This window comes from Cynoglossus semilaevis, chromosome 20 (genome assembly GCF_000523025.1).
Source record: "Cynoglossus semilaevis isolate Cse_v1.0 chromosome 20, Cse_v1.0, whole genome shotgun sequence".
Classification (NCBI taxonomy): domain Eukaryota; kingdom Metazoa; phylum Chordata; class Actinopteri; order Pleuronectiformes; family Cynoglossidae; genus Cynoglossus; species Cynoglossus semilaevis.
The window spans coordinates 4,946,269-4,960,034 of record NC_024326.1 but is presented as its reverse complement, the minus strand read 5'-3'; positions in this window follow the sequence as shown (position 1 = coordinate 4,960,034).

The window sequence follows — 13,766 nt, the reverse complement described above, 5'->3', positions numbered from 1 at the left end:
ACCATTGGTGGAAGATCAAATTAAAGATTGAGTTGCATTTTGGTATATTCTAGGCAGATGGCAGCATGGCTCTGTGGTAGTACTACTGCTGTATCTCTCCACTCACCTCCCTCTTGTTAACCTGCTGACCTTCATTCCTTTCTATGTACTGTATGGTTATACAGCCCTGTCCCTTCTTTAATGTATAGCAAGACACACTGAGGCGTTCAATGGAGTTATGCTATAGAAGCTCTTTTCTGGTTGAAGAGCACATTTGTTGGCATTTAGAGGCAAAGAACTGCTGTTGTTAGATACAGGGATGAGAAGCAGCTGTTCAGACAGCAGCAGAAGAACAGGACAAACAGAAGAGAGGTGAGCAGAAGGATCATATTAAAATAATAGGAGAGAGAAGAAACCTGAAACCAGACACTGACTGGGCTTTTTATCTGCCGAAGGACAGGTATTGTTAAATTCACCTCAGTGCAGTGCAGGATTGTTATGGTACAGAATTACAGGCAGATCAGGCATTGTATATTTTTGAAATTATAATCAGTAAGTTCAGCTGGAAATACTAAAAAAGCATCATGATATAATGCAGGATATTCAATTGTTCATAGTTAACTCAGGATTAGTTAACAATATTTACAGACACTTTAATTTATAAACATGTTATTAGTCCCTTCATATGCACTATTTCACACAGTTTACATTATATACCAGTACATTAGTATTATTAGTAGCAATATATTGGTATATATGAGTGCAGTATATATTTCAGTTGTGTTTTTAACACCTCTGCAGTGTATATCATGCTTTATACTTTTAAGTCTGTATTTTAAGAGAATTCCCTTTTTAATCTGACACACTGTTGATCTCCTGTGTTGTTCATGTTCTTGTGTGTTATTTTAAAACATTTCTTTTAAAATCTATTCTATTTTATTCTATCAATCATTAATTAAGAATATTCATTTTCAGTTTACCTCTGATTTAAAGTACAAATAAGTTCATTTAATGTCTATTCTAAAAGCTAAAGGAATTAGCAGTGTTTTCTTATATTTTCTTTTCTTATATTACGACTAGTATATTTTCTTTTTCCACTCCAGAAGGAGAAGTAATGAGAAGTGGGTGTTATGAAAGAAGTGTCCATGCTGTGATACCTGGAACCAAGAAGCTCACGTCTAAGGTGCCATAAAAAAAAATTAACAGGTTCAGGCTCACATTTCTTTGAGTCTCTTTCTTTTTCTCTTTGTCTGGAGCCTGCGGCAGAGTGTGGCAGATGTGCTGAGAGGTTTTCTGATGCAAGGCCACGAGTGCAGCAATGAAAAGGACATCACATCAGTATTAAAGTCAAAGTTACATTTTCGAGATGCTTTTTACAACAGCTCTGGAGAGACAGGGCAGAGAGATTTGCCGAACTGACCAATCACATTCAACTCAACGGTGAGAAGATCATCAGCTCTATTACTGGTCTTTCTTTATGGAGATTGCATTTTGTCATATTTATAAATGTGAGCGTGAAATGTGAGTCTCTTTATGTGTCGTTCTATGCCCTCTGACAAACTGGTGTAGCGTCCAGGGCGAAACCCACCCTTTTGTGATAAGTTGCCCACCCCCGTGACTTTAAAAAGTTTTACGTGATGACGGATGGAAAAAAACATTGGAGAACCTGGAGGAAATCCACACACACACAGGGAACAGAAAAGACCATCAAGTACCACTGGGGAATCAACTCCTGCTGTAGGGCAAGCGTTCTAACCACTCTCCCACCACGTAACCCTCTTCACCAAGATAAATTGGAAGAAATCCTAGCATTTGGAATAGAAGGCAGTTTCAGTTTGGCTCCAGGCTCAGTTCCACCACGTTTGCAGCAGGGGAGTGGGGGTCTGTTGGAAAAAGTTAGGAAAACAAATTCTGGGTCTCTATAACACTTCCTTATCAATGAGGACCTACTGTAACTGTCCTTTTATGACTCTGTGCAACCCCTGCACCCTCTCCCCTTCTTCTCACCAAAAAAGCAAAAGCCAGTGTTAAAATATTGCCATAAGCTGCTCCAAAGAAGTAAGTACAGCTGTCCCAACCATCATCTACTGGAGGCATTAGGAGTCTGATTGGACCTAAATCCGTCAAACGACAAAGTTTGCACTAAGAGTCAGTTCTGTAAACTCTGTACTTGGAGAAAATGCCTCTGGAGGCCGTCCATTCATTTCAACTGCAATGATAAGTTCCCCAGAATTCCACAATAAGTTATTAACCAACCATTTTTATATATTTATCCAATTATTTTTAATCAGACCTTTGTGGAATAAACTCCTCTAATATTAATATTTTCTTTGCTCCTCAGTGACTTTTAAAAGTTATTATTTGGTTTAAGGACAAAAAATTTATTCATAATATTAAAAACACAACAAAACAAAGTATTTCCTTCCTATTTTTGCATTTTATCTTTTAATTGGCTAATTCCAGGGAAACATGGTCTGATCTCCAAAAAAGTAATAACCAAAGTTACAAAACTCAAGTGGTTTTTAAATAATAATAGGTGACACATTAAAGGAGTGACCAGTACCTGCTGGGTTTTTTTCATTTCAGTATTTCTCCACAGCGGGATCTCTTTGCAGCCTCCTTGACCAATTACCCTCCATCTTTGGCAGTTTTAAAAGACATCCTGTTCTTGTGATGTCACTGCCGTGCTCCGACATCTCCACCTCATAATGGCTTGATTTAAAGTGCTGATTACCTTGGAAATGTGTTCGTGAGGGAATCCTTTAAATGCTTTTTGGGTGAAATATTTGCATATTTAGGCTTTACCTCTGCAACTCAGTCAATGGTACAGCTGAACTGTATTTGGATCCAGTCACTTTTTAAAAAAAAAATTAGAGAGCCTGCTTACTTGTTCAAGTGTATTATTTTGGTCAGATAAATCATTCAAATGTCTACATTATACATTTTAATAAAGTTGGAAAGAGTTTTGAAATGAAATAACGTTCTGTCACCAAAACTAAAAACACACAATTTATCTTCTGCTTAGTGAAAAAAAGTCATCCCTTCCCCGTCCTTTTCTGTCACACGATGTCTGTTTTATTATAGGTCTCTGTCTTTACTGAAACATACATGCAGCGTAATGACATTAAACCCTTGTGAAATTCTCCTGTAGAAAGACTGAAGGTCCCGTACATGCAGACACACTCCCGAGGCCTTATTAAACCAAGGTTAAATCATGTCTGCTCTTTCACACAAGGGTCCTCGCGCAGAGTTTTCTAACATCCTTGATTCTCTGCTGTACTTGAACTCCTCAGTGACACACACGCACGCACACACACACACACAGCACTATAGAGGATGCTACAGTAATCCTGCTGCTGAGCCACAGATGGATGGTCTCAGCTTTTTTTCTGTTAGAAGCAAAGAAAAAAGGATTATACTGTGTTGCCATCCCAGGTGAGACATCAAAATTGATAAAGTTATGTTCCAGTAATTTGCTCAAGGTTGGACCAAAAAAAAAGATAGAAAATGCAAAAGAATCTTTTCCCATGCGAAGTGATTTGTAGCAGTGTTGTTTCATATCCCAGAAAGTTTCATTTGGTTGCATGGCTTCATAATACAGTCACTTTGCAACACACAGTAAGTCAGCCCTCAGTCGCTAAGGCAATACCTCATGGAGTTTCCCAGGCTTGCTGCAGGATGGTGATGAATTCATGGGTTTCAAGTTCACCGGATAAAGGGTAGTGAGCTGTGAGACACCAGGACTGATGCATGTCCTTAGGCTGTGTCAGCCAGTGAAGTGCATGTGATACTGAATATTGAGGTGGGCTTTCAGATCCCAGGTCTGATCATAGTGCGGTTTCCTGGTTCTTCCTCGTACTTGTGTCTACCATAAAAAGCAGTTCAGCAGAACAGCATTTAAAACCAATCAACTTTAGAAATGACTTTCTTTTACATCCATTTGTTGCTTTTATGTTGAGCTGAGAGTCAACTGTGTGGATGCTTCCATCTAAATCTGGAAATATAATGTCAACAAGATTGGCATACTGTACTTACATAGTACTATACACCGGCGATACCCATCCTGTTTTGTTCCATGATACCAGTCAGCTGGTACTGAACGGTACCCGCTTGATTGTCACCATGACTACAGCGTGATGTTGAACTGCTGGATCACAATTGCACCATTTCTAATCATCAGTAAATTATTAACTTGTTGTGTAAAATAATGATATTTGTATTCAACATTGTAGTGCGAGTGCGGACGACTCACAGAGCAGGACATTACTAATGCACACTCTCTGTAAGCAACAGGAGAGTCGTGTGCCTACTGTACTTTTCCTATTCCTATTCAGTTTATCTGCATTCAGGAAAGTGTCACCCAAACGTGTTCACAAACATCTGTGCTCCTCGGGGTTATAGTTAAAAATTTAACTTGAAAAACACCATCCCTGCCAGAGGAAATGGATAATTACCCTTCGTTTAGCTTGTTACAACAGCTACCTCAGATGTTTTTTTTATAAATAAACGATGACACTGAAGAAATAATTCATACATTTGTGTTTATCCACTGAAGTCTCAAACCTCTGCAGCACCGTGACAAACCTGTTGTTACAATGCTGTCAGTGCTCAGATCACACAGTAACACTCCATCAGTCAGTTTCTGCTCTGTTCACATGTTCACCCTGCTCATGAATATGTATTCTGCTAATGGACTCGTCCTGAAGGGGGAAATATTTGACAGATTGTTGGAGCTGTGATAATGAATTCTATAGGAAATGCAGCTTCTCATTCAATCCATTATTATCACGCAGTCTTAGCTCTGAAGTGGCTGTTTGTTTTCATAGCAGGGAGAGATGATGAAGCGATGCCAGTCTTTAGGATGTGATTTACTGGCACTCATTTTTCCACCTCTCCCTACACTTCAGAGCGGTAATTGTGGTGAAGATTAATTAACTGTTAACACAAGGTAGAGCAGAGGAAAAGCGAGGCATTTAACACACGTTTACACAATTCCTGACACCTTGGAGTTATATGAAAACATTTCTTAGAAGGAGAACGCCTGCTAAAAGTAGAGCCAGCATCTTTCCAGCCATCTGCCGACAGTATGGAGCTTATCCCAGTGCACGCTGGGTGGGAATAGGGGTACACGCAGGGCACGTTGCCAGTCCACCACAGGGCTAACACGGACCCCAGCAGAGCCAATTAAACGCTGTGTTTTTCGGTGCTTTTTTCCAAAAACTCCACTGAGAGCTTTAGCAGCAGAACTAAATGTTTCTTTTCCATTTGAATAACACAAAATAGACGTCCTAGCTTTGGTTCCATATTTTTAGTGGATTAAGAGTCTTTCGGCCATCAAAATTGATCAAGATCAACTCTGACTAAATGGACCTGAGTTGTATATTTATTTTCCAGCGACATACTATATATAGGTATTCACGAGCTTGTATTACACTATGATATTTAAAACCAAGCAATGATATGACTCTGATAAGCTCTGCAGTGTACGACATTATGTCAACAGTTTAAAAAATGTAGGTATGAGTCTGAGGTCAATGACTCATATCCCCCCTCCATCCCCTACCCCATCATATTAATAAGATGTAGAAGTTGAGGGATTAGGTTGATTCAACACTTTGAATTAACCATAGGTGTGAATGTGAGCGTGAACAGTTGAAGTGACCCTGCAAAGGCAGTAGATAATGGATGGATGGGAGATGAATGAACTCTGACACTGTACATCCACCTCCGTCTGCTGCTGCTCCACCTTTGTCCAACTTTGTTGTGGACTAATGTGAACCTGTTCCCTGATGTTAAAGACTCTTAAATAGTCTTAACAGTTATCGATTCTCTTGGTTTGGATCTTATTCTGCATAGATTACAAATTGTGTTTACTAACTTGTGTCTCACCCAAAGGACAAAAGCCGGAGACACTTATAAATGACCAACAAATCACAGCGTGTTAACTTAACAATGGTGTCTTAAATCCAATTGGAAAAGACAAGTCACATGCTGACCTGTATCTTACTGCTTTTTGTTTTTCTAGTCTGGAGCAAAACCTCATCACAATAAAGTGCTGGACCAGATCAAGATGCAGCAGAGGAGTCAGAGAGCTCACACATACCACCAAGTCAAGTCTTATTAATAACTGGATCTAGGTATTTGCAACAAAGACATGTATATTTCTGTTTTTGAACTAGGTCTTGAACTAGTGGTCGACCAATCAGAGCAATCAGTAATCTGAAGCGGAGAACTGGAAACAATACTTCTATTTATATATAGACAGAGTGACCCTGTGAAGCCTCTGAAACTGGTTCCCTAACTTTATCTGCGGTTGAGCCCCCACCCCCTTCAACCCCCTCCTCCCCCATGTCCACACTTTGACAACTTTTGTTTCAAATCTCCACTGAACTCTTTTGAACTTTTAACACAGTCATTTGTACACAACTGCAAAGGAAATAAAATTACGAATCGGTGAAAAACACCCACTCTGGTACAATTAAAGAAAAATCATAGAAATTAAAACCGACATTTATTTGCCTCCTGCAGTAGCTGTTAAATCCCAGCCTCAGCAGAGCTGTGGTGTTTTAGTCGAGGGTTGACTTCAATTCCTTTTTTTGTTCTTGGATCTGACTTTTATAGCCAGCCCTCAGGTCCTTCACTCCCCTTCCCTCACCCCCTCCCTCACCCCCATGTCTCCACTCCAGTGTTCACCTACATCTGCTCTCTTGTTTTTTCTTTTCTTCTGATAACCTGTTCCTCTCCACGTGTCTTGTTAGTTCTTCCGACCCTGTCTCTGTGTATAACATGTACCCCCCCGCCCCCAAACCCCCAGTTTCCTTCTGTTCAATTTAGGTCTATCATTTAATCTTTCAGTATTTGTACCAACTCCCTGTTCTGATTAACATGGACTGTGATTAAGACTGCTGTTTTGTTCACCGGTGTATTAACCAACTGTCTGTCACTGTACTGTCGTGGTACCTTCGTTAACCCTGGAACACTGCAACAGTTTTCCATGCATTTGAGTTCCTCCATGTTCTGTGCTCTGTTAATAGTATTTTAATTTACACCTGCACTCACACTTACATTTTTTTTGTTCAGGTTTTACCCATGATTCCCAGTTCCAACCCATAATAACCCCTTATTACCAGACACAGTTGCCAAGTGTGGATCCCCTGTCTTAGTCACTGTAGAAAAATCTACTGACAATCTACTGTAAAGTTTTGTTGTTATGTCCCCAGCTTAAGAACATGTGTTTCTCTCTGACATTTCTATTTTTCTCCATCCACAAATCTCTCTAAAAAGAGCCGTTTCCCAAATAAGAATGATTGTAGAATCATTGATGATCTCTGTAATTAAAATAACTGCCATTTTTCTAGCTTTTATCATTGGCTCATTAAACAAATATGCCTAAAGCCCAAGTCAGGAAAAGTACTGAAAGTGCCCATAAAACAGATAACGGTTCAAGTACAGTGTACAACCCATCAAAGATGGTCACTTTGGGTCATATGTGCAAGTGCATGTCTGTACAGTATTTGAGAAAAACTTCATTCTAAAAAACAGATGGTATAAAAGCAAACTTGGTAAGAAGTGTGTGAAGACTATCCCAAATTCAGGAGCTGGGCTGAGCAGGGGGCTGCTGAATAAGTCATGGTGTTTGAGCCCATTAGGGAATTGCCAGAATTTCCCTAGCTGCCAACTGAGAGTTCACTTCAAAGTTTGATGAGGTGGACAATGAAACAACACACGTCACAACCTGACAAAGTGTTCTCTCCTGGGTTAAATTGGGGTTTTCTGTGGTGCTCACATAGAGCAGGTAATCAACAAAGGCAGGTAAACATGGAAAAAGTCAAAATAACATTTTTTGTCATTTACATACATTCACCCATCTGTGAGACAGTCACAATGGGCTGCACTTCACTATTAAGCTCTGCTGTGTTTGGGATTCAAACCATCACCGTCCTGGTCACAAGCATGATCATTTAACCACTAGTCCACAGGCTAACTCATATCAATGCTGAAGTCAAGGTGTCATGATTGAAGTTGTGCCAATGTTCCATCAATGACAAAGTCAGTCTGTTTATTATTGTGTTCCAGACCAAAATATCTCAGTGGTTTAAAATAGAAAACAGTCGATGGTTCCTGGACTCCAAACTCCATTAGTGGATCGAATTTGTAATGAATGTAAATTACATGGTTAAAAAAAAGGTCACTGAGACATTAGACTTTCTTCTCTACTTCATCTGAGTTTAACTTAGCTCTTGTTTAGAAAGAAATTGCACTAGTTAGAAATGTTGTTGTGATCCCCGACCTTAGAGGAGAAGACATGTCAGAATTATCTGATGGAAATGTTTTTTTGCAGAATTCTTTTCCATGGTATTTGGAAATCCATGGCAAATATCTTTATTAATTTCACAAATGAACAGAAACCATTTTGACAGGTAGTACTGTATATTTGAAATGCTATTAAATGATTAGAACTCTTTCCAATTTGAATTGCTAACATCTTTGTGGTAAAAACTTCAATAATGCAGTCTCACATGCATAACATGAACAGCTGCAGTGATCCAGTGTAGTCTAACCTGAGTAAAGTAATCACTCATGCTGGACAGCTCTGCTTTCTGAGCGTAGGGGATCATGATTCATGCACACAAATCACCGGCATGCTAATACTGGCCACACTAACTGATGCTGAACATGCAGAAATGCAGTATGGTTAACAAAATAATAGCACTGCCCTTCATTTGTGTAGTGATGAATGGTTCCACTTGGGTTTGTCAAAACATCCACACACACAGCAACAAAAGTCACTGATGGTGAAGGATTGTTCCTGAGCTGTAACACGACCTTTGTATGAGCAGCATCCTTCTGTCTCTGTGCGCTCGCGCTTCCCCTCATGATGCTGCTTCATGAAGCACATTCAGCGTAACGTGCTGCCACTGTGAAGCATGAAGGAGGGTTTCCACAGATTAATGTGACGGAGCAACAGTATCACAGCAGCGCGCTCTATTTCTACCGGGATTGCATTTCAGCAGAGCTGACACCACGACCTTGTGGCGGCTGTAAATGAGAGTGTTTGAAAGGCGTGGTGTCTGTGCTAAATGTCGGATCTACTTTACCTGACTTGCTCAGATCGTGTGTACCTTATGCGGTTGGTTACTTGTTCGGTACAAAAACACCCCGCTGTGATCCCACACAAATGTGTCCAAATCACATCTCCCGCAGGCTCGGTTTGCGCGCTATCCATCTCTCCATGCCCTCACGTCGACAAATTCTGTAATAAAATATGACAGTTGGTATGCAGACCATGGCGTTTATTGAATTGTTGGCTCATTTTGAAGATTAATCTGGGACAACACATTCCTTGTGGCGCTGCGAAGGAACCTAGCCACTAATGGCATGACTATTCCTATATTACAAACACAACACTGACTCTGGGATGGAAATATCTCACAGCAGTGTGAGATTGTCATAATAGAAGGAATTTGATCGATGATCTTCCACACGGGGCACCACTGAAAGCTCTGGCATAATCCCACAAACAAATTTGACGCTACCTCACAACAAATAGTCACTGCGTGCAATTCAGCCAAGTCCCCTGGTGGTGCTGTCAGACTTTTACTAGATACAATTTTTGTGTCTGAGTATGAATAAAGTCCTGCAATTATGAATCTTCCCATCAACAAAAATAATGAAAAAGAAAAACACAGAAGAAGAAAATAGAATTTCTACTACGGCACAAAGGAAATATGAGAAACAGGGTATCAATTTTCATATACAATTAGCATGTGGTGAGGTCTACGTATGTTTTATTTATTTATTTACAAATTATTTTCACAAGGTCCCTGAAGTTGACCTGAAAGGGTCCTTTTGCAGCGGGTGGTAATTATACTGTATGCATGTCAGCAGGGTGGTAAACAGGAGCTGTGTGAAACCACATGGTTGAAAGTCAATACAACAGGAAGTGTACATGTCTCTCTTGACCACAACCTGAGATAGGGCTGCTGGAACTCTGAGACGTAGCCTTGAAAGATGATGCAAACGTTAAGCCTCTGAACGGCTCGCGCTCTCTTTGTATTTGTGTGTGTGTGTAAACCTGCACCAGTTTGTCAGGGTCACTTTAGGTTTCCTTTTGGTACAGACATTGTCTTAGTATTAGTATTAATCAATGAATTTCATCATTTTTTACCAACATAGCATTAATGTTTTAAGTGTGTTTTTATATTTTGCTGCAGGTAATGATATCATTGATGCATCTTATGACAGAAATGACACTGAGACAAGATCCTGTTACTGTATACTATAGAACCGAGTGCCTGGTGATCAGTGGGGCTGTACAACCCGTACAACATGAGATAAACTTAAATTTCTCCAGTTTGTGTTATGAGAAGCAAAGGTAGGGTTGGTTCACGTCTTCATTTTATATGTAATGAAAATTGCATTAGTATTAGTCCTAGGAAGTGTTATTCTCAGGGAAACAATTTAATTTTTTTCCCTAAAATTGATCACCTGACTCTGAGAAACAGTTCAGAGGGATTGTATGACATTGCTACAGGTAACTGTATTACAGTAACTGAGTTTTAGATAGAGTGATACTGTGAAATGTAATGGCGAGTGCAGGTGCATTACCATGCTCTCTGTATAGAGTCTCCATGACTGGCTATCTTATTGCAGGAGAGGGTTGCAAAGGGAAACCTCGGAAAAAAGTGCTCTGATGGGTTCAGAAAAACACCCCTGAGAAACTGGGACTACTTTGTGACATTATTCAAATGTTTTATATATATATATATATATATATAATAGTAATGATTACTAGATTACTAGATATAGTAATGATATCTAGTCATAGTAAAGACTCTGTCCAATGTTCATATGTAGGTTGTGAGGGCAAGTCAAATAAATAAAATTGATGGATTTAGGTCAAAATTAATTGCAAAGCTTCAATGAATTAAACTAATTTTATTCCATTGGATCAAATGGGAGTTTTTACCCTGGTTTCAAAGTTGTTCATGTTCTGTGGTGTAAAAATAACCCATTTAAAAAAAATGTAACGCAGCTCAGCGCTTGACAAAGATACAATTATAAAACTTGGAACAGAAACAGTTAGTTAGTAAGAAAGTTCTTGGTTCAGTTTAACCCAGTTCCAAATCCCAAGTACCATCAGAAAGTGTATCAGACTGTGCCAAAAAATGTCATGTACAACCAAATTCTGTTGGTCAATAAAAGGATCTTCAGCAATAAATGTTGTTAGGAGATGTGTCCTGTGTCACTTATTAAAATCAGATTATAATCTGCCCCTACTGTAGATTTTTATATTCCAGAGATTCAACAGAAGAATCTTTCGTTCACAGCTCATGTGGCTAACCTGTTGATATTGAAATGAGAATTGCCTGCTGGGAGAAAAATGATTTTCAGCAAGAAGCCTCAGATTTATGATCCCTAGTTTCGAGGTAAGTGAACTGATGAGTAATTTTCCTGCTTCCGTGCTTTTTTGAAATAATCCTACCTGCATACAAATGCATCCCATTTGTCAAGGTCAAGTTTAGTTACTCATCTTTAGTTTATTTGTGACTCTGCTATTTTATATTCATTAAATCCTCCCGCCTCTTTGTATGACAGGGCATATGACTGCCTGCTTGGTCTATTATGAAGTGCCTTCCTCACTGCTCCTCTTTCTAAGGTTGTTGTGGTCTGATTGTCTCTGTAAGGAACCTATTACCCGATTAAACCGACTGTCTAAACATTTATTGAGCCTCCTGTGACTGTTTTCGAATCCCATTTGCCGTTCATTACAAATTGCGGTAACTTTTAATGCCTCACTCCAGGACAAAAGCCTTAGACACTCACGAACATCTAATTTATCACCATGGGTTAACCTAATAACTGAATCTTAAATCAAATTTGGCAATGCAAAATGAATATAGGAATCCACATGCTGACCTACATCTTGCCATGCTATATTTTCCAGTCTGGGGCATATTTAGCTTCATCACAATAAAGTGCTCTCAGACCGCAGGGACTGAAACAAGATCAAGATGCAGTGAAGGAGTCAGAGTGCTCTCACGTACCACCAGGAAATGTCTTATCGATAACAGGATATAGTGAACACTGATACTTCATGATAGTCAGCAGTTTTTTTTTGCTAAAAATATGTAATTTGGTAAGGAAGATCTTTAGCTTCCATGATGTCTATAAGAGAAGGTGGTGAAACAATAAAATAACAGTCAGTAAGTTAATCATCACATACACAGTTAGGTCTTAATGTATTTTTGTGTTTTGAAGCAACTGAATGTATACGTACAGGTTTGGAACGAGAAAGAACACTTTGTAAATTAGTCCATGAATGTTTTTAAAATTCCAACATTAACTTAAAGCTCAGTTGTTTCATCACATACTGTACAGACAGACCTTCTGCTCCATGGCTGCTGAGGAGCTACATCCCCATCACAGATGCTGCCTTTGCTCCTTTCATTGATACCAGTATCGATAGTCGTTTTTGTCTTGGCAAGTGTGGGGCCCAAAATGTTTTTTTTTTCAGGATTGATGTATGGCCTTTTGTTTGCATTATCAGTCTTATCTTTTAGGTGACAAAGATTTTCTTAAGTAGACGCCAGTCCATTGAAATTGCTGAGGCTAAAGCAATAAAATCAAAGGGGACAAACTTCACGCTCATGAGGCTGAAGTTTTATTCTGGTCTTAACGTCATACAGAAAAGTTCCTCTTGACTCACAGAATCTCTTACTATGCTGAAGGTTTTGCTATACATGTGCTGAGAAACATAGTGCCGTCTCATCCTCATGCAATTTTCAGCACAATGGGCTCGAATATCTTTGCACGCTGGACGTGTTTGCCGCCTTAAGTCGGTTTTGTTGTTGATTAAATAATTATGTTTCATGTCTGCTTCTCAATCATGTGCTCATTCTTGTTCTTATTCCTATTCAAATGCTTTTAATATTATCCTATATTCTTGTTCTTATTCCTATTCAAATGCATGTTCATACTTTTAATATTATCCTATTCATGTGGTTATTGCTGTTAGTATTCTGATTCAATTCTTTATTCTTAGTTTTATTTATTTGCTCATTCTGCTTCTTAATCATGTTTGTTCATTTTTATTCTTATTCTTGCATATTCTTATTCCTTTTCTTATTCTTGTTCTTTTTCTTATTAATACAATGACACAGAAATGGAAAAGTTACTAAAGTAGGGAAGCATTAAAGCATCTCGTCCCACACTATTTCTTCTGGTATGTTCTTAAATTATCAGGGTCTAGAGTGAGACCCGGTTCCAAGTCTGAAAGCGCTCTCCCTGAACATCCCCACCACACTATAACAACTGTAATTGGTCTCCTGTGACTCCGGAGTCGCTGCCTATTCTTCCATTAACACCACCACGGAGCGGCCTGGCTACAGTCTCTGGTGTTGATCTGTAAATGAGGGCTTTGTTAAGGGGAACGAGTTTCTGCTGGAGTTTTTATTATTTTCACAAAAAAATGTTTTACATCACCTTCAGATGTTCTCTTCCTATTAAGTCTATACTTAAAAAAAACCCAGATGAATTCTACAATCTGACATTTTTGAAAGAGAATGCACTTCCATTCATGCGCACTTGACACTTGGAGGATGTCATTAATATCATGATTGCCCAGGAAACCAGCGCAACACTGTCTGACTTTGTTATTTTCTTCATCCGCTGCCTTGAAGGGCAGGAATTTTCCTGTATTTAGTGTGTGTGTTTGCTTTTTTGTTATTACAGGCCAATTTGGAAATGTCACAACTAAATTGTGTCTTGAGGCATCTTAGTATATT